Here is a 20911-nt window from a genome sequence, read left to right as displayed (position 1 = left end):
TAGCAGAGGTTTCCTTGGCTGTGGGTAGAAGGTTTGCAGTCAGTTCAAGAAATGCAGAAAGGCGTGGATCATCACCAAGCTTTATCACAAAAGGTAAGAACCACCACATTCGTGTGGGAAGATTTGTCACCTGATATCACTGAAAATTTTACCCTGACAGCACAGCCACATGGCAAAAAGACAAAAAGTTCTTTGGACCCCACAAGCCCTACAAGAGTATTGGTGTTTTTGTTGCTCATCTGTGCTGTAAAAACCCTGTGAGTGTCTGCAAAGGAAATAGCAAACCTGACCCTCCTACCTGTTGCCTTTGTTTTGTTCCAGCCAAACTACTTTATTATTCATGACCTACATAATACAAGTAGCATGTTAGAATCTATACAGGCAGATGGAGAAGAAAGTAATACCAGAGGAAGGCAAGTTCACTGTTTACTTCTTCCTGGCTTTTTAGGAAGGTCTTTACAGAAACGGTGGGTTTCCCATTAACACAAAGGATAGGATGTGCTGCCTTTTGCAGAATGTACCAGCATGGGTACTGAGAGGAAAAAAAACAGCCTTCAGTGCAGAAGGGGGAGATCAAAAACTGTTCTCAAGTCAGGTTGTTAAGACAAAACTCTACCTGGCGGTTTCATCAGTTCATTAGCTGTTGTAAATGAGCAATGTATCATATTTACTTGAATATAATCTTTTCCAGTCTTCCAGGCTCTTAAGAAATAAGTGTCACCTTGGGGCTGGTATCCTTGAATCTGAGTAAAACCAATAGAAACACGGGGGAAGGGGAGGGAGAACGGTAGAACTAGAAATGATAGCAAAGTTAGCATATTTGGAAATGATTTCTACTGTTTCCCTTTGAAAATCCCCAGATATTTAATGTGGAGTCTTATGAGTGTATAAATTACCTTTTGGAAGGAATGAGTTTTAATGATGTGCTTGACAGAGGGGAAACACAGGGGCACAGGAGAAGCCACCTGGGACCAGAGCACAGCGTGACTTCAAAGAAAAAAGTCAAGAGCTCAGAGTAGGAAAATTCATCAGGCAGCTTGGCCAAGGCAGCGGAAGGCAGTGGAAAGAGATGAGAGAATGGAGACAAGCTCCAGTAGATCTTCCTTCCTCATTGTTTTTCTGCTGCTACTGACCCCTCCATCTCCTTTCCCTCCAAGCAGCCAAGGCAAGGTGAGACCGTCTGGCATCTGCAGCCCAATTTTCCCCCTCCTCTCTCAACACCATCTGGGAATCCACACTCCTAATGGAGTTTCCAGATGTTCATGTCATTCTGGTGTTTGTGTCATTCTGGATCTGCTCTTTCAGTTCTGATCTCCAGTGTCTCAGCCATGGCATTGGACATGCATCAAAACTTCACACTCTGCAGCAGAAAGCACCAGAATCTCAGCTTAGAGGAAATCCTGATGCAGGCAGGGATGACTGAGCCTTTGTTACTGATGTTCACACCAGCAGAACTATCTTGCAGACTGTGCTGAAGTATCTAAGGGGTTTAGCACCCCATTTCCATACAGCCTCTGTTTCATACTGGTCAGCTTTCAGTGCATACCTCAGTTCTCACTACTGGGGTGTGCATTGCCAGGAGGAGTTCCACAACAAATATAGATAAATCAACGCGTGAAATACCTGAAGGAATAACTTTACTTTGTTGGAGAAAATTCCACCTGATAGGTCGCTTGCATCTACAACTTCCATGATGTAATTGCAGAGTTATTCCACATTATGATATTGTAGGGATCCTTCCCAACTTTGCACCTGCACTGCTTTAAGCCAGAGCTTCTCCAAGACAGACCATATCCCTGACGTGGTTATAATTAACATTTACTGGGTTTAAAAATACAATGATTCCAAATTTGTTTCTTCAGACTTATGAATATTTCCTGCAAGTGCCATTCAGGTGGGATGTCCCCATCAAGACCTTTTCAGGCTTGCTTTGAGCATCCCTCCTGCTTTCAAGGTATTGCTCTGACAGCAGGTTTGCAGTAGATGCTGTCCACAAGGCAGGGTTTTTTGAGCCCTAGGAACCCTCAAGTATCTCACTACCTACTAAAACAGAATAATGTATCGACATTATTCTGGCCTTCTGAAAGAGTAAAAAGTACAATATGGTTCTCTGCAGCTACTCTAAAAAGTCTCAGTGTTGCTCTAGTAAAGACTTGACCATATAGCGAAGGAGTATTAAATAAATGAGGATTAAAATCTAAAACACAGTAGCCATTTCACAAACTCCTGAGCCACAAGTGCCATTTCTGTAGTTTAAATTAACTCCCTTGGAAAGTGGATCAAGCCAAGCTGCACAAAGGCACTTTAGTGCAGAGGAACATCCGCTCTGGGATTTAACACAGAACAGTTACAGTGCCTGAAACATACCCCCAAACTTATTCTGTACTAACTTCCTGCTCAGATAAGCCCCAAGACTTGAACTTTTTGCTCCTGATTTCCCCTGTGAAGCTGTGCAAAACCCGGAGTGATGGGAGCATGTGTCTTGGAGAACAGGGGTCAGAACTAGAGAATCTATTCCATTGTTTTCTCACTTATACGACATGAAAAAAAAGTTCCCTTAAATTCCCAGCCAAGGAGGAAAGTAACTTGGCAAACAGACTTCTGAGTTCTTTTACTGGAAAGATTTATATTTTGCTCACCACAAATATACGGAGCAGACGTATAGCACACTGCGTACATGCCTGTGCTCCTTGTAGCAGAAGGTTTTGGCAGTCCTTCCTAGTGTAAGGCTTAGAAAAACTCACACTGCTGAGGGCAACCTGGCCCTGGGTTTGTAAAAGCCAAACCCAGCTTTTAACTAGATATATTAGAGATTTAGGCAGTTGTGATTTTAGGCCAGAAGGTACTACTGATCAGCCAGTCTAATCTCCTGCACAACACGGGCCATAGGGCTTCTCTAAATTAAATTCCACACTGAGTCCAATAGCTGCAGATGAATTCAAGTATCTTTCAGAAAGCCATCCAATAGTAATAGAAAAGTTTCCAGTAATGGAGAACATACCACACCACAGAATGCCATCTGTCCAGGATTCCTGGACTGCATATGTGGTGTTTGCACCCCATACAGCAAGCCAGACACTTTCAGAAAGCTCCAAGCCTGCTGTTCCCATGCAGAAGCTCCTGCAGCCCATGGCCCCTAAGAAGTCAACCTGCCTCTGGATGAGAGCTCCTACCTTCCTAGAATCCCTAGACAAATGAAACCAACCCCCAGATCAAAAAGAATTAGGGGAAATTCCATCTCTATGCTCTGTAGAGGACCCTCAGATGAATAGAGATACACAGTACTAGAATCACAGCCCCTAGTTCTCCTAAAAGGAAATTATCCTACCTGTTAAAAGCATCTTAGAGATACCTTGAGGAAAGGCAAGTAAAAGCAAAAAGAGAAAGAAAACCCTAGCCGTGGTAAAAGAATTCTGACAAAGCTCCTGACCTCTTCATTTTTTTTAAGCTGTTTCTCTCACAGAGTCTCATCTGCATCGAGCCGATAAGGCCCCACAGCTGCCTGATCCTCTTCTCAGCTCTGAGCAGACTCTCTCCCCAGAGGAACAGTGTTAGCCTTTTCTCTACTGACCTACTGGGCTAATTTATTCTTTGGGGTCTAGGGCACTTAGAAAGTGTCATAAAGACTTGCAAGAAGTTAGTTGAAAGCAGAAAGAAAATCACCGTTTCTTGAGACTATGGCAATATTGCTGGTTGCCACTGCTGGTGGCAATAAATTTTGCAAATTAAGGTGCATTTGTCTGTATTGTGGGTTACTGAAAGGAGGGAATTTCAACTGCATAACAATGATTTAATTTGTTCTGCACTTCGTCATGCCAAATTTTAGTGCCTCTCCTGAGACTTCATGTTCTGTCTTGAAAGCAAAGACCTAATTATTGTTGAGCTTTACCTGTTTCATATAGTTCCTCAAAAGTCTGACAGCACAACAATCGCCAGGCTTTTCAAAATGCTTGGTAATCGTGAGGACTTTTATTCTGAGGGCTCAAGCCACTTGGTGAATTTTCAAGCAGAGTCCAGCACCCACCTTCTGAAATTTAGGTATTTTTCAAGCATTTCCAGGTGGTCAAGGAAGTCACTTTGGATGTCTCTCCCTAAGTGTCTGTCCTCAAGATAATGAGTTCAGGGAGGGGGGGTTCCAATGCTGCTGGTATTGGCATAAAGCTGCCCTCTGTGGGAATCATTCTGAGCTCTCAGGAAGTGGACAGTGACAGCAGACAGCTTTTGAAAAGGGGCCACACTATTGCACAACCCCTTTCCCCTTCATATCCTGCCTGCACTCACCCCAAAGAACCCCTCTGGTCTGCTAGCCCTGGATTTTAGAGCACTCTTGATGGTTACCAGGCTGCAAGTGTTTCAGCTTGTGTAAAGCAGTGGCATACCTAATTTAACTACAGCAAACACAAATGCAGAGCCCTGCCATACACAATGACTATGCTCTGGCCTAATGCACTCAGAAAGTCTTCTAAAAACCTTGCTAGGTAAAAGTTACATTATATACTTTTGAGTGAAGCGAAGCAGTATTAGGGATATGGACAGGAGTGCAAGGTTTTTTTTTCTCTCCTTCTATCCTGTGTTTAGAAACAGAATTTTACAGGCCAACCAGCCAGCTGGTGCAACATCCATTATTTACTCCTGTTGGACTGGGAATCTCAACAAGACCCAGCACCAGCGACCTGACTTTGGCAGCATAGAGAGTGGAGGCAAGAAAGATGCTCCCCAATGTCCCCAGCAGACTGCTCCTGCTGTCTCAGACAGATGAAGAGCACTGCATGTTGCTCTTGTTTGGAAAGTAAGAAAAAAGAAAGTCTAGTTATTTATTTATCCAGCAGCATCTTAGAAGATTCAATCCCTGCTCAGTGGGCCTGATTTTCCATTGCTGCCCTCTAAGATACAGTTTCTTACACCCATGTTGCACTAGTTTTAAAGTGATTCAAATGCTATTTTATATAATGGAATCATAGAATCATTTAGGTTGGAAAAGACCTTTAAGATCATCAAGTCCAACTGTAAAAAGATGAAGCAGTGTAATACAAAGAGCAAGGACATCAAATTCCTCCATAGGCGTACAAGCTTTTCCAGTTTTAGCTAAGAATTCATCTCCACCTCTCCTCAAATATTTTACATGTACATATCAACCTTTCAGGCTACAGGGATTTTTGCCACTGATTTTCCTAAGCTCAGTTGCATATACAGCGTCCATTATAACAGCAAAAACTGCACAGCCTTCAAGAACAGGATAAATTAAGCAAAATAAAAGTAGAAGATGGTATAAAAAAAGAGAATTTGTCTGTACACAGAACACTGTTGGGTTTGGGGGGTTTTTGGGTTGGTTTTCTTTTTTTCTAAGAGGGAGAGAGACTTCTGGGCAGGGAGAAGCTGAGTCCATCTGGTGCCACAGCACAGGTTTAAAGTCTCATTTACACATTCCTGATGGAAGAAGAGCGAGGTAAGCATACAATATCCTCCATGCCTGTGGATATCATGGACTTCTCTTTTAACTTTACCACAGGAGGGCCTGGCACTGCAGCTGGGCAGGAATCACAGTGCAGGAACTGCACCCTGCAGGACAACTCCTGTGTGAGCTGCAAGAGAGCACTGCTGGCACCAGGAGTCCGAGGACCCAAATGTGCTGCCTAAATTCTGCCTCTGCCTCCTTGTTCCAAGCCCTCCCCCATCCATGCAAGATCCAAACTATTGCTGGTTACAACTACACTTAGGTGTTTTCATTTCTGAAATGCAGAGCTTTTATTTAGCAGCAGAATTAGCCTGGGAAGAGAGGGAAATTCAGTTTCTAGTCAAAACCCTTTCATTCACTCACCTAGGTGAGTCCTAAGGAATGCTCAAGAGTTAACAACCACAATTCCACTCTCCATATACTAAATTCATACATAGTTGTCTGCACTTCTGAAAAAATTGTTAGGTTCACGATTCCAAAAATGTTTGAAACATGCTGTTTTGGGAAGGTGACTGTAAGAAGCAGAAATCCCAAACCACAGGCATATACTTCCAATGTACAGAACGTATAGCATGTTACCAAACATATATGTCCAATGAGCTCCAGAGGCAATATTCTCTCTTTATTTTTTTTTTTTTAACCCCAGATATTTTGCCTCCCAGCCCCCACCTCACACAGGTTTCCTTGCAGAATGTGTCATTTGTGACCACTTTGGGTATTTAAAACGTTTATAGGGGGAGAAAGACAGATTGATGCCTTTAGTGCAGCCTGCACTCATCGGGTCTAAAGACAGGTCAGGGAGATGACAGGAATACTAAGCTTAAGGTGACGGGCTTGGCGCCACGCTACATTTAAGCCGAGACTGAGAGTCCAGAATTTCTGGACATCATAAAGAATCTATTATCATTGTGGTCACTTTCAGCAACGCTGGTTTCATTACCATCTGTCTTCATCCACCGATGCTTAGGGAATAAATATTAAATATGGAACTTTTCCTGGACTCAAGTCACAGAAGGCAGAAGGCAAAGCCATTCTCTGGTAATACGATCTGGGACCACCTTCGAGGAGGTGGAGGAAGATAAAGAAATCAGATAAGATCATTAGCTCTGTCGAGTTGAAAATAAGGGTTCAGTTTTCAGTTGAGCAATAATTCTCTTTTCAAGGTGGGCAATATTTAAGCAATCATCCCTAGAAAATTGGTCATTACCACTGGCTAATAACCGATTTGTTAGTTAATAGCCCAAGGTGAAACCAAGGGCACTAAATGCTCTGGCAAACCACCACTGCCTGCAGTATTAACAGATTTCAAGGGCATCATTGCTATTATAAACCATGTTCATTGATTTATAACAACACTAATATGTTTTATAAAAGAGCGGTGCAGTGTTCTGGAAAAATTAATCATTTCTTGCCAACCCACAGCTGACTGTCCACTGCTCTCAGTCCTGTGGTGAGCTGGATTACCATCACGTTTTATTCTCTTTAGGCTGAGGAGCCAAGAAATGGACTGGGGGAAGATGGGAAAAGGAAGGATTCTTTTCCAGAGTTGGGCATGTATATCCATGTGATCCTGGTGATGTGATGTATGGAGGTCCAGATTCTGCATCCACAACTGAGAATTTTTCCGTTGGTTGTCCTGGTATCACACTCACATCCATTTCTTCCACACTACCCAAGAGCCATTCACAGATGGCATCTCCTTCTGAAAACTTTCACAGTCATCCCCTAAAACCCAAAACAGACAAAAGGCTCAGATACACATTCACACCACAAATTACTGTGTTCTGCTGAACTACAAGACCAGTACACACGTGTTCATCTGTGACATAATTTGACTTCAAGTGACCTTAGGGAAAGGCATTGACACCAAACTGGGCTCTTTGCTGCTGGAGCAAGCCAGGAGTGCACACAGGGATATTACTGGGGCTCAGCTGATGGGTCATACCTTGTTCAGTGACCACAACTCCAGCACATCACTGAATCCAAAGACCCTGTGACTGAAGATGGCAGCTATCACAGAGCCAATCAGATCAGAGCAAAGCCCAAGGATGGCCACACACTGCACAGGGCTGGATGGAAAAACCTGCAGCTTCTACTTGACCTGTGCAGCAGTTCCCCAAGCAGCATCCTACTCACGTCACCCCAGAGGGCTGTGGGTATCATCCATGTGCATGTAGTTCATATTATTTACTATTCTTTACCAGCAGCTGAAAGGAATCTACAGACCTGGGCAAACATCCCGCCTGTGTGCACTTGACTCTTGTGAGAAAGGTGAGGAACTCCAAGAAAAACACTTTGTAGGAGTTTTACTTCTTAGCGTTACCACCTGGCATGCTGGGAATTCCAAGTGCTGTTGCAGGCCCGGTTGAGTCTTGACAGGACTCACTTGGAAAGAAGAGTGGTTAAAAGAAAAAATAAACAACCTTCTGTTAATCATTCCCTGTTGGCAAAAAGCAAGATTTTCCTAATTGCTGTAGTACTTGAACTGAAGCTAGTCAGCTCACATAAGAAAATTTCGGGCATGGCTATTCCTCATTTAGAAGGATACTGAGAGTTCATTCATCCCTTCTGTTTGTAAATCTGTTATTTTTGCCAACAATGCCCCTCAAGCCTGAAGGGACCTCCATGCTTTCAAGGGCAGGACATGGCAGCTCATGCAAGATTTCCCAAGCTGTAGCATGAAAGCCTCAAAGAGAAAAACTTGCAGGTGCTGGAGCTCAGCTTCCAGATGGCCAAGAAAACTGCAGTGATCTCCAGTCAAGTAGCACTCTTTAAACAGCTGAAGTTCTTGAAGCTTTCCTAGAACTGAAGATGGGATGCCCAGCTCCTCACTGCACCTAGATATTCCTACTAATTCTGTGGGAATTCGGTGCCTAAATCCTGTTAAGTTCTGGAGCAAAGTCTTCGAGCAGAAAAGGACTTTACAATCTCTGCCTGTTGTTTCCCAAAGGAAATTTGAATCTGAACCCAGCTCAGCCAAAAGAGACAGATAGATGAGTTAGAGCTACTATATGTACATACCTGCCTGTATATAGATTAATCATAATAAAGATCTGGTGTGGACATTTCAACCCAGTAATTTTAATGGAAATGAGGCTCTAAATCTGTATTATCGCACCAAGAAAAATGGAGCTATTTTCACATCTCAGTTGCCTAATGGACTAGACACACATTTTCTTTTGTCTTGCGGGATGAGCTGCAAGTGACAGGCTCTCCTCTGGTTGTTAATGATGTTTTCTTCTGTTGCCTGGTCCATGTCAGCCTGCTTGGTACAGTTCCTGTGAGAAGCACCACTTTCTGCCCCAAAGCAGTTGGTGCACACGTGGGCAATGTGCAAGCACAGATGAACACCTTGGTGAGCAACCCCTTCTGCTTCTGAAATGAGACTTCCTGGTGAGCTGAAATTTCACTTAAATGCAGCTGTGAACATTTACTTCCTGCAATAATTAAGGACCCCATGACTATCTCAGAAGTGAGTTTTTCCACACAAAAAAACCCCACCCTGTTGATCTCATAGTAAAGACTGAGCAGAGATCGAGTCAGAGTTTTGGGATCTGCCCCAGTTTCACCAGGCACTGGGAATGCGTTTCCATGCATTACACAGGCTCACTCTAAGATACGTTCTGAAGCTGGCCCTGCCCAACAGACCCAATAAAGATTGTCGACTGCAATAAAACTTCTTTGACAAGTTAGGAAGAACAATTGGAAACATAAATTCCTGCTGTGGATCCAGCACCTCGGCAAACATTTACTGCTTCTTTTTTTTTTTTTCTTTCCCACAGAATGTTAAAAAAAAAAAAAAAAGAAAGAGAGAAAGAAAGAAAAATGACAAAGAATTAGCTGTACATTTGTGGTTTATTGGTTTTCCTAGAATTTATTGCGATGCCAGAAATTAATTTATGAATAATAGCAAGCATGGGATCGCAACGAACTTCATGCGAAGAAAAAAAACACCTAAAGAATGTTCCAGTTGGCAGGAAAAAGCCCCTGCGTCAATTTGAATGCCAAAAAAGGAGGGTAAATCTCGCATACCAGCTTTGGAAATCATTAGGGGTTTGTAAATTATGAGACAATGTTACATTGTCTTCCCAAACATTTTTTCCCATTTACTCCTCTGTGTGCCTAAGCTCAGAGTGTCCTGGATTTTTATTGCTTTATGGCCACCGATATGCAGATATTTGGGAAAATGTCACTTTTTTTTTCCCCCAACAGTTGTTCTTTCTTTTTCTTTGAATGGAGATCACTACGTATTACTCATTCCCGTGTCTCTTTGACAAGGCTCATTACTTATGTTTATCATAAAAAGATGCTCCATATTACTGTCATATGGTTTCAGGATTTGTTATTAAAATGTTGCTGAGTCCGGAAATGGCACAAAACAAAGGCCAGTTTTATTTGGCATTTTTGGGATAGTATTTTACAGCCAAGCTCCTCCCTCGTTGCTTCAATACTAGCATCTCCAAGGTCTAAAATAGAAGAATTGATTTTGCATAGGGGAATAAAAAGTGGGCCAATTCTCATCTAAGAAAAAAAAGGTAAAAATTCAAAGGATACATACAGGAGGTTACATTAGTTTGTAGCACAGTTCACGTTAGCATTGGCTAATACACAAATTTGTCCAGGGCTTAGAGCTAGTTAAATCCCACAAGTTCCAGGAGGAGTGTTTCTTCATCAGGAAGAAGGACCTTAGGACTGGAATCCTTGGCAGGGAGCTCAGCAGAAAGGGGAGCAGCAGGAAAGTGCTGCTCTAACCAGTAAATCAGTGACACCTGGGGGAGTAGGACTGGAAGTCTTGTGCATGAAGGACTTTGCAGATATATGAATTATCCTCCATCCCACAGCCAGAAAAATGCCATGCACCGTGAGATCCTAAAGGAAGAGGGAACAGAGTCTCCTTTATTTTTCCTTCAGCCTAGCAAATTCCTCCCAGACAAGAATTCTCCGATCAATACGTAGTTGCAGAAGCACTGGAAGCTGCCAGCGTGTTGCACAACAATGTACTCGAGAAAAATTTGGGAAAGATACAAGAATTTCCCAAGTGCTGATGTCTAAGTTCTGGGGAAATGGAAAGGCTGGCTGGCCAGACAGAGTCCACAGTCAGTTCCTGCATGGCCAAGTGTCCACTCCAATTTCACCTGGTCAGGACTTGTGATACTGGCACAGACACTGCAGTGACACAAGACTGTTTTCTACAACAGGTTCTCTACCAATTAAATTAATAAATTGTTTTCCTTAGCTGACTGTTAGTCAGCCAGTGTTTATGGAGATCTTCACTATCACCAATCAATGTTATAATCCATTTATTAAAATAGAGCTTTCTCAAGAATTCCCAGATATGGCTACAGGCCAATAAATGCAATATTAATATTATTTTTTAAAAAACTGTGGCCCTGATCACTAGGAAAAAGTCAAGCAGTAACATCTTGACCATGTAGATGCCAGTAGGGTAAATATTTACAGCTCTTGGAAAAAATTTAAGTTGCTCTAAGCATAAAAATGCAAAAAGGAAAATCAACATTTTTGAAGTTGTGTTCATTCTGAATTTGGAATTAAAAAAAAACCTCCAAACTCTCTGTTGAAACATTCTTCATTTATGCTGGATAACCATGTTTTCTGCCAGAAAGGTCAAAATGTTTTCACAGTGTATTTCCTTTTAATTTAATTCATACATTATAAGAAATATTGAAATTGAAATGAAATATTTTGACCCTTTTGGAATTAAAGGTCCTTTCTTATTAAATGAGGCATTTCAGTCTTATGTAAGTGAATTTTGAAATATCTTCCCATAAAAATGTTGATGAAGCTGTTACACTTGTGAAAATATTTGAGTTTTGTTAAATGGATATTTTTCAGCGGACTAATTCTAGTGCACTTGCCACACCAAAATATCTTTGAGAGTAAGGCAAACCTGAAGTTGAAGTTCTTCTGCTTTTATAAAAGCACAAAGTACCCAGTGCCTCTGATAACTGTTAATTTGAGATATATTTGATTATATTCAGCAAAACAAGAAGATTTGTACTAGACAGAAAAACAGAAAACTAGTGAGGTTTTTGCAGAAGTCTGACAGCAACCTCCAAATTACAGCCACGCAAAAATCATCTTGTCAAGCTCCCACACTGCAAAACCTCTTCAGCAAAAGATCTTAGATCACTTCTGCAAAATCTTCTAAATACGGCCAAATATTGGCTCAGTACACACAAGGCCAGGTAAAAACCAGCTAGATTTTGAGCTCCACGAGGGCTGTGCTAGAGAGATTCCAGCTCATGAATCAAAATTAGGTTTCAGAGGCTTGTAGTCAGTGAATCCTGCAGCAGCTCTGCGGATGGCTGCTCGGGAAGCCGGCAGTGCTAATGAACAGAGAGCACAGTTAAGACTTCCTGCATTGGAAGTAAATGACAGAGGTGGTTTATCTTATTGTTTCCAATGGGTGCATTTGACAGGAGTTCAGCTGGAGCAGAGAAGGAAAAGAGAAAAAAAAAAAAAAATGTTAAGTCTGGACCAAAATAATAATGACTGAGAAGCACAGTGCTTTCCTTTCAAGTAGCTCCAAAGAAACTGTCATCTTAAACAGGGATACATCTTATCAGGAATGGAGTGACAGCTATATAGGTGGCTGTAGTTATAAATGCTGGCTATAGAGTCACTGGAGTATAAAAAACACAGGGAGGATGTTTTCATTACACATTTGCTTTTGTCTTCCTTTGTCAGGTTAGTGTTGCATTTGCTCTGTTGTGTAGTAGCAGTGACTTTTATTGATTTGTGTTTTTTATACTGTAAACGCTCCTGGTCAGGGGCTGTCATCATTGCTTGGCATGACTACTTTCTGTATCGTATTTAGCATGAAATATATCAATAAAAATGGGGGAGCCCCCAGAGGATTCAGCTGTGGAGTGCTGAGCATGTCCCTGACACATCTCACCTCAGAATCTACAAAATAAGGACTCACAAAGAAATTCAAAAAGAACATTTTGCCCTGTGTTCCTTTCTGAATGTATCTGCTTCTCTGTGCATACGGACAGGCACTGGCATTTGGGAAAAAAGGAGTCATGATTGTATCAGCTTTTTTTTAACCTTCAACTCTAAGGATTGAAAGTTTTTTGAAGATAGAGACAGAGATAGATAAAGATGCAGAAATAGAGAGGTTTCTAAAATCCCAGGACCCTGGAGATTAATTTTTAAGAAAAAAAGATCCATTAGCACAAGAGTGCTACTAACATAATGGAAGCCAGCAATGATCTGTTCGGGGCTTCCCTTATGAATCCTCCTTAGAGAAACTTTTCATCTTTACTACTTCCTCATGACCCAGTTCAGGATTTTCACTGTTATCCTCTGGGGGGCTTTACGCCACTGCTACTTGTCTAATTCAGGTCCTGAGTCAGCAAGATACTTTACATCTCTGCCTGGTAGCCCCACTGGCTGTACTGGGATTACTCCCATCTTTAAAAGTAATATCTTGCTAAATTGAAATAACGTGCCCTACTTAAAGTCACATAAACCAGAATGTGCTGGGTCCAAACCCCAAAACCATCAAGTGTCTTTAAGCAACTGCTACTATCTAAGATCACTCATGTGATCAGCCAGAACTCAGGAATCTTGTGTCACCAGCTGGATGCAAAAAATGTATATATTTTAGTCTATCACTTTTCACTTTCAGGTCCTTGGGGTACAGAGGATGACAATATTTCTCTGCCAAAAAGAAGAAAAGGTCTTAACTGCTTTTAATTTAAGATATTTCAATCCAGTTATTTGTTAGAGTGATGGAAGGGTAATGGAGCAATCCTGTTTTACCCAGATGAATTTCCCATGACAAATGATATTGGCTCATCATCTGTGGTCCTGATTGAATTCCAGAATCTTCCTCGCTCCAAAGCATGGATAGGGCTGTAAAGAGCTCTTGTTTTCCTTGGGACATTTGTTTCCAATTTTGCAAACACTGAGAATGTGGTTATTTTTGTAGTGCTGTTATGAAAGCCTGGCATTTTCTTCTTCATGTTGGAGTTAATTATAAATCATCGGAGTTGCACTGCCCACAACAAAGTTCTCAGACCCAGAAACCGAATCACTGCTGATCACTGCTCTCCCACCCCTGCTCTCTCTCTCACTGTCAGTTGCTCTTTGAGGAAGGGAGGGGGCGTTATTTTAAGATGTTTTTATTGGCTTCAGAATATAAAGTGTCAGTTCCAAGGTCTTTTTTTCCCAGAGCAAGATAAACTCCTCTGGGCCATATATCATGGGGCTTTCGCATAACTTGACAGGACCTCACATTTAAATGCCTTTGCAATACCATATCTGATGACTTATGGGAGGACTGTAGTTTTTCAGGGGATGTATCATCAAAAGCCCCTTTCAGTAGCATTGGGCTTAGTCCCAGGTTTGCTTCTTTAACACTTTCAATAGCCACTTTTCTTCTGTTAAAAAAAAGCAAGAAAAAGAAGCACACAAGTGCCCACAAGCACACTCATACACACATGTGCACAAGTTAAATCACCACAGGCTGACTGTGCGTGGTCCTAGGCTGGAGTTCTGTGTTTGTTTGGGCGATTGTTATTGCTGTGGTGGTGGTGTTTGTTGTTGTTTTAAATTAACAGCTTAGCTCTTTTGTGAATTTTGTTGTTGGTTTAGGTTCAAGCATGTTCTTTAAAGCAGATTAAGCCTGAAAATTCAGGTCAGAGGATCACATCAAGTTCTGTTAAGGAAATTTGTTAAAGCTCCCCTCCCACTAACCTACGTAGTGTCAGGTCTGATTTGAAAGTAGGGCACTTATAAGTGTAAAGAGTTTCATCAGGTTTCCTTTTTTTTATTAGAAAAGATGAAAATCCAGCTTCTCTTTAAAATAAACTACTCTATTTTTATTTGAGTCTTGGTAAAGGCATTTGTGTTCATTCCTAAGGATGAATGCATTTGCAGGAGCTGTTTCCTTCCGACTCGTGAAAGAGGATTGTCTCTGGAAACAAAATAATCATATTTAACTTAATTGTGCCCTTGTTCAGCAAAGCACTTAAACACAAGCATAAATCTAATCTTACTCAAGACAAGACTTATACAAGCACTTCAACCTGAAGTGCTTAATTTCCAGTGGAGTCAATGGAGCATTCCAAAATCATGACTCAGGTCCTGGAATCATTAGACTGGCATGACACCGGGGAAAAAAGCATCCCTAGATGTGATTTTTTTTCCTTGTCACTATGGTGGCTAGAAAATTTCTTAAAGATAAAGCTTCTTCCTTCAATCTTAGAAGCACACTTAACTTTAAGATTTTTTTCCCTGAATTAGAGCCATGAAGCATGCCAGTGCATTGCCAGTATAATGTCCCCTCAAAAGATGATATTTCCAAGGCCTGAGAAATACACGTCTCAGCAGAAGATGAATGCAGTGGTATAAAGAGATGCTGGCAGAAGACTTCACTGAAGGTGGGGTCAGAGACCAGAACCATTACATGGAGGTTACTGTGTAGCACAATCCCCAATGGTGATAGGGAAAAAACACAATCTCTGGTTTTAGACAGATGTTAGAGTGGCTGGGCATAATTTACAAATCCTTCCACTGCCTCCTTTGAAATAAAAAGGAACCAATGTTGAATGCAAATATCAGAACAAAATGCACATCTATAAAGGGTGCATTAAGTTTCCTTTCATTTAAATAAACAGCTTTGTGTTTGTGAAGAGGAAAGACAAAAGACATATCTATTTTGCAGCTTCAGGTGTACTGGTACTAAAATATACCTTCTGGGAAATAAGCCTGTCAACTTGCATACATTGTGTATTAAGAGAATAATATATTCAGTGTTAAATTACTTCCTGGCATAATGTGTGGAATCCTATTTCTGGCCATACAGCTGCATGCTCATTTACACCAGTGGGCATATTGGCCTTAACTATACTATTCAGCAGGCTCAGTTATTCCTATTTTAAAAGCTCAAACTCATGACAATAAACCTGTGGTTGTAGTAGTTATGTCTTTTCCTCACTTTTCCATGAGCCTAAGACATTTACTATTCCAGGCAACTCCAATAAACTGTTTGCATCTGGGGTAAATCAGCCTGATTCCAGGGAAGACAAAAAGGCAACGGCGAGTCCCTCTAGCTGAGAATCTGGCCTGCAGTGCCTGCAACTTCTCTAGAGAGGCTAATGGGGAAAATGCCTGTCATTTTGCGGCTCCTTTCTCTCCACAAACACATTTAAGACAAGTTTGGTCAATTATCCCCATGTCTCCTATATCCATTTAGTGTAATTCCTATTAAGTGCAGTTCCACCTACAGCACTAATGGGAGAAATACTGATCAACCACAGGTCCCTCTTTGCTATATTTAGCGAACACAAACGCTTGTGATTCCAGTGCATTGGCAGGGGAATGAGATCGTTATAGGCTGCAGCATTTCCATTTGACTTCCCAGGAGGATAGACCAGCATGGGTGAAATCCAGAAACCTGCTTCAACAGACGTACAAATAATAACAGGCCTAAGTGACTGTGGGCTCTGCAGTCACAACATCCTGCAAGCCAGGCAGCTGAGCTGAACTAGCACTAAACCAGGCATCAAGAAAACTCAGTTCAACTTCTGCCACTATCCTGTTGTGCGACCCTAAGCAAGCTACTTCATCACTTTGTGGCTTTCTACCTTATTTCTTACCATCCCTGTTTTCTATCTTTGCAGCAAGAACGACCCTCAGCCTGGAGTGTGTTTTCAGTGTGGCACACCTTGGTCTTAGTGCTCATTTTCGCTTCACCCTCATCTTTGCCTGTCAGGCAGTGGTTTCCAGGTTGCTTGTTGGCTGCCATGGTATACAGTGCCCCAGCAGATAGGGAAATGGGTTTTGTTTGCCCTCAGGGACACATTACTGCCCTGTCTGCAGGCTCTGCATGTGCACCCAGGGAAATGTGCTCCTCTCTCACAGTGCTCTGGACCATCACCCTTTCTGTAGACTCTGGTGCCTGGTATTCCCTGTGGTTCTCTGGGCTGAGACACTTTGGGATTACTTCTCTGATGCTGACTGGAGAGCTATGATGGCCAACCGAGGAAGAATTTTCGATGAAGAATCAACACACAATTGAGTTTGCTCCTCTTTGGAATGAATTCTGGCATAATCAAAAGCACAGCTTGTGATTTGACCTTACATGTTTGAGCAGACCTGGCTACAAGTCTCAGACAAAAATCTGCCTGAAGGCTTTGTGGCACAGAGAAGTATGATCTGGCTGCACCTCATACACCCCCCACAATCAGAAGGAAACTACCCACTCCAATTTTACTGATATCCAACTTCATTAGGTCTGCCAGGTTGCAGGGTTCTGCCATAAGTGCAAATAAATAAGAATACTGACTCAAACAACAGTCAGTTAAATGTGTGCTTGCAGCTAGGGACATTTAAAAAGATTTGTAGAGGTCAGCATTCAGGCACATGTGCACATCCGGCTCCAAAAATGGCTTTTTATTGGGCAGGAAGAGGATGTAACAGATAAGCGTGCAAAATCAAGCCAGTGAGCAGGAGGGAAAGAGATAAGGAATCAGACCCCTAGAAGGAATGCAGTGAACCTTGTTTTCAAAATTTGTCCCTGTATCTTTAGAGCAGTGGAAAGAATATGGCAATCTGTTCACACACAGACACCAGGATCCTGCACACTCATCCTGCTGCAGAGCCCATAACATGGAATGGAAATATGGCAACAAAAATTACCAGCCTGGGCACAGCCTCTGCTTCCTCCCCACCATGAGCACAGGTAGTATGGTTCTCAGGAATCACGGACATACACAGTCACACAACCTTAGATATCTATTTTCCTTCATTCTTCACATGCTTAAAATTGCCAACTGGCTCCAAAACTGTTGGGGAGGGGGAGAATAGACAAGCAGAAAAGCTGTACAAGTACTATTTCTCCAGGAAATCAGGCTCAGATAAGGGCTGGAAAGGATATCAAAAGATCACCTGGACTATCTGGCTGCCCCAAGGCAGAAGCAGCTCTGCCTACATCAGTCTTGACAGATGTTTGTCTGCCTTGTATCAGGCATTGAACACTGGCTTGGGACTGTGCCCAGGAGATGAGAAAACTAGCAATCTTCAAACTACCTGGCACGCTTTTCCAGGAGCTTGAAACAGCATTTCTCAACACCTGGAAACTTGAGAACATCTGCTTTCTACACGGGCAGAGCAGGGCTCAGTTACATCAAATCCTAGCATCCATATTTTCACTTTATATGGCTGACTACACTGCCATCAGCTCAGGGACACTGGAGCAGCAGTGACTCCACACTCCCTGCAAACACCCCTCAGCTCCTGCCAATGTGGCTGTTCTTCCTTACACTAACTACCAGTGAACCCCAATGCATTCCAGCAGTGCAGTTCATTGCAGGGTAATGTCCCCTCTCCCCTCACGCTGCTGGAGTGGCTCTGCTCAAATGCATCTCCTGGTGCCATTTTATTCACAAATTCTGGCCCAAAATCAGTTCAACACATCACAAGACCAATTACTATAATGGCCATCAAAGACTCTCTTAAGACACTGTACCTTTTCTGTTGCCAGAACAGTAGGAGATGGGAGTTATAGCCAGAGGAAAAGAGGTTTGGCTGGCCTGTCCCTGGGCTGATGTTGGGTTTTCAGCACACCCAAGACAGACCACACATGGGGCAGCTCTGAGCTGCCAGATGGAAGTGGCATCAGGATTACAGTAATGTGAGAAGAAGCTTCAAATCCTTCTTTTTCCAGATTACTGGTTTGACCTTTTATATTTTCTATTCTTTTGCACCCTGAAATACAGCGCAGTTCATTTCAGTACTTGACAATTAAAAAGAGAGGAGTTCAGCCAGGACAGAGTAGTGACCTCTCTTTTTTTCATGAGCTGCTGTGAGACTGCAGGTCCAAATCCAGTCACATGCTGGGTTAGTTAGGAATCCATTTCAATCCCAAAGTCCTCATTATACACATGGGTCATTCTGTTGTCAAAAAGTGACCTGCATAACATGAGTAACTCAGTACATGTCAGAAATATTTCTGACCTTATTAAACAATCTCGGTGCTCGGAAAAGAGGTTTTCACTCATCAATCACCGTTTTATTCACGCACGATAACAGCCTCATTAAATCATATGAGAGTTGCAGGAGATTTTATATGCTAATTTAATACCAATGTAACCAATTACACAAACTTCACATAATATCTTTAAATAATCAAGTGGGTACTCAATTAGCATGCAGTGACCATTTATTAAAATCTCAATTAATTCCTTGTTTAAGACTCGTGCAGTGATCAAACTGTGCAAATTCTAAATAAACCCGCCAGGAGAAGCCCTGTCCCTGAAACAGCAGCACTGCCCAGCACATTAACAGCAGAGATGCCCCTGTTCTGCAGGAGCTCTCTGACACTGCCTCTCCCCTGAATTTGATGAAAAATCAAGTAGCAGATTCAAAGAGTACAAAAGCTTTGGCTCTGATTCTACTTCAGCTGTCTCAGATCAGACTTGTAAGGTCCAGACATGCAACCGAAAGCAGTTTAATAAGTTGCCAACAATCAGCACAGCCCCAGCAATCAACTCTGTTGGCATTAGAGATGAAGTAAGATGTGCCTCACAGGCAGAGTCAGCTGATGGGCAGTAACTTGTCCCAGGGGCAGTCAGTCACTTGGCCAGGCACTTCGAAGCACATCTCTGAGGAGCACTCCAGCCTTGGGATGGAGATTCCTGGGGCCATTTAAGGCATTCCTGCCCACTTCTCTGTGCCCCTCTTGGAAGGATGTAAAAGAATGAGGTTTGGCCTTTGTAAAGATCTGACTTGCATGTGGCAGGGCATGAACCTCTCAGATCCAGCCTCCTGCAGGGCTGTCTGGCCATGGGAAATTCAATTTGTCTGTGCTGGTGATCAAGCACCACAAACGCAGTGTCTCTCAATCTCATAAATAAAGATTCCAGTTATACCTCAACAACAGCTGGTCATCTTTGTCGTCACTGTCATCGTAATGCTTTCAGCTCGTACACAAAGTGCATCACAAACATTCAACAACTTTCCAAGAGCAAAAAACCACATTTGGCCTCTCAGCTGCAATGAGGGTTTTATGCATTTCCTTATGAAAGACAATTATATGCATCGCTTCCAGCTGAGCAGTTGACAAATCTGGTTTATATAGACAAAATATTTCCATGCACTGAGAGCTCCTTTCTCACCTGTGAAAACAGAGCAAGGGTCGTGTGTGCAAACAGTGGTACTTACAAGTGGCACAGCTGTGTGCTGAGAAGCCGGGTGGAAAATTTAGCCCATAGCAATTTTGCATCTTTCACAGGGTTTATTATGAGCTCTCTGACAGTTTTACCCTATGGTCTCTAGGGATTGTGTCACAGTTGGTTTTCATTTAATGGTGTTAATCAAGAAGTAACTGTGAAACTGATGTTTGTCACTGCTGCAGTGGGAAGAGCATTCACCTGGCAGCAAAAAGAAGTTCAAATTTGGAGGAAAAGGAAAAAACTACTACCAGAAGTGTGTTCTCTTTGTTCATGCAGCGACCTCCTCCCTTCTGCCGCAACACATCCTTTGGCAGTATTAAGTGCAAGAAAAAAAACCATCATACAGACCAACTGGTTGCTCCACCGAGCCTTTCAGGGAAGCAAACCCTGATCTCCCCTGCTCAGCTTGAGATGCTTTACAGGAATTGTTCCACTAGATGTCAGGGCCGAGCACGGAGCCACAGCCAGGACCCGACTCCTCGCTCCGCCGGTTTCTCGCCCCGCTGGTCCTTCATCCCACACTGCTCAGGCAGCGCTGCGGGACTCGAGGGTGGGCTTGGAAGGGAAATTGTTCTGTCTGCTGCTGGAGAAAGGCGCAGAAAACAGCAGGGGGTCCTTCCCCGTAGGAGTTCTGCCTTCCCTTAATCCGCAGAGGAGATTTTTGTGCATGATTGGCTTAGGGTGGAGAGCAGAGTTAAAAGTGACCCTGGAATGTGCTGATGGGTTATTCCATGGTGCGCAACCTGTAGATGTTTCCAAGAGTCCCTGGGAGGTTACTGAAGGTGCAGCTCTGCAGCAGCTTAAAGCAGATCTAATAAAGAAGGGAAGAAAAAATGTTCCTGGGAAAGGCATACTTGGCATGGTGGAGTGTAAGGAGGGTCATCCTACTCATTGTGCCACACAGAGCACTGAGACCTCTCACACACAAGATGCATGTTGTGTATCAGATCTCCAGATCTGGATGGACAGAACTCTCAGCTGTGGTGCAGAAAAGTGTCCCTGACAGGGATTTTAGGGTGCATAAACCACTCCCGTCTCCTGACCTGAGCTGCCATTCACATCCTCATCTTCCTGCCATGACCACCAAGGTGTGAGGCTGAGAACCTACATGGCTGCAATGCCCTGCTGCACAGGGCTGCCTGTGGGAGAGCATCACGGGGGATTCAGTCATGGGAGTTCAGAGCTCCAGGCATGAGGCTTTGGGAGATCTGCACTGGAGAGTGGTGGCTCAGAGAGTCGCAGAGATGTTGGG

The sequence above is a fragment of the Lichenostomus cassidix genome, chromosome 13, assembly GCF_008360975.1.
Source record: "Lichenostomus cassidix isolate B80296 chromosome 13, HeHo_3.0, whole genome shotgun sequence".
In the NCBI taxonomy this organism is placed as follows: Eukaryota; Metazoa; Chordata; class Aves; order Passeriformes; family Meliphagidae; genus Lichenostomus; species Lichenostomus cassidix.
Note: the sequence above shows the minus strand (reverse complement) of the source record.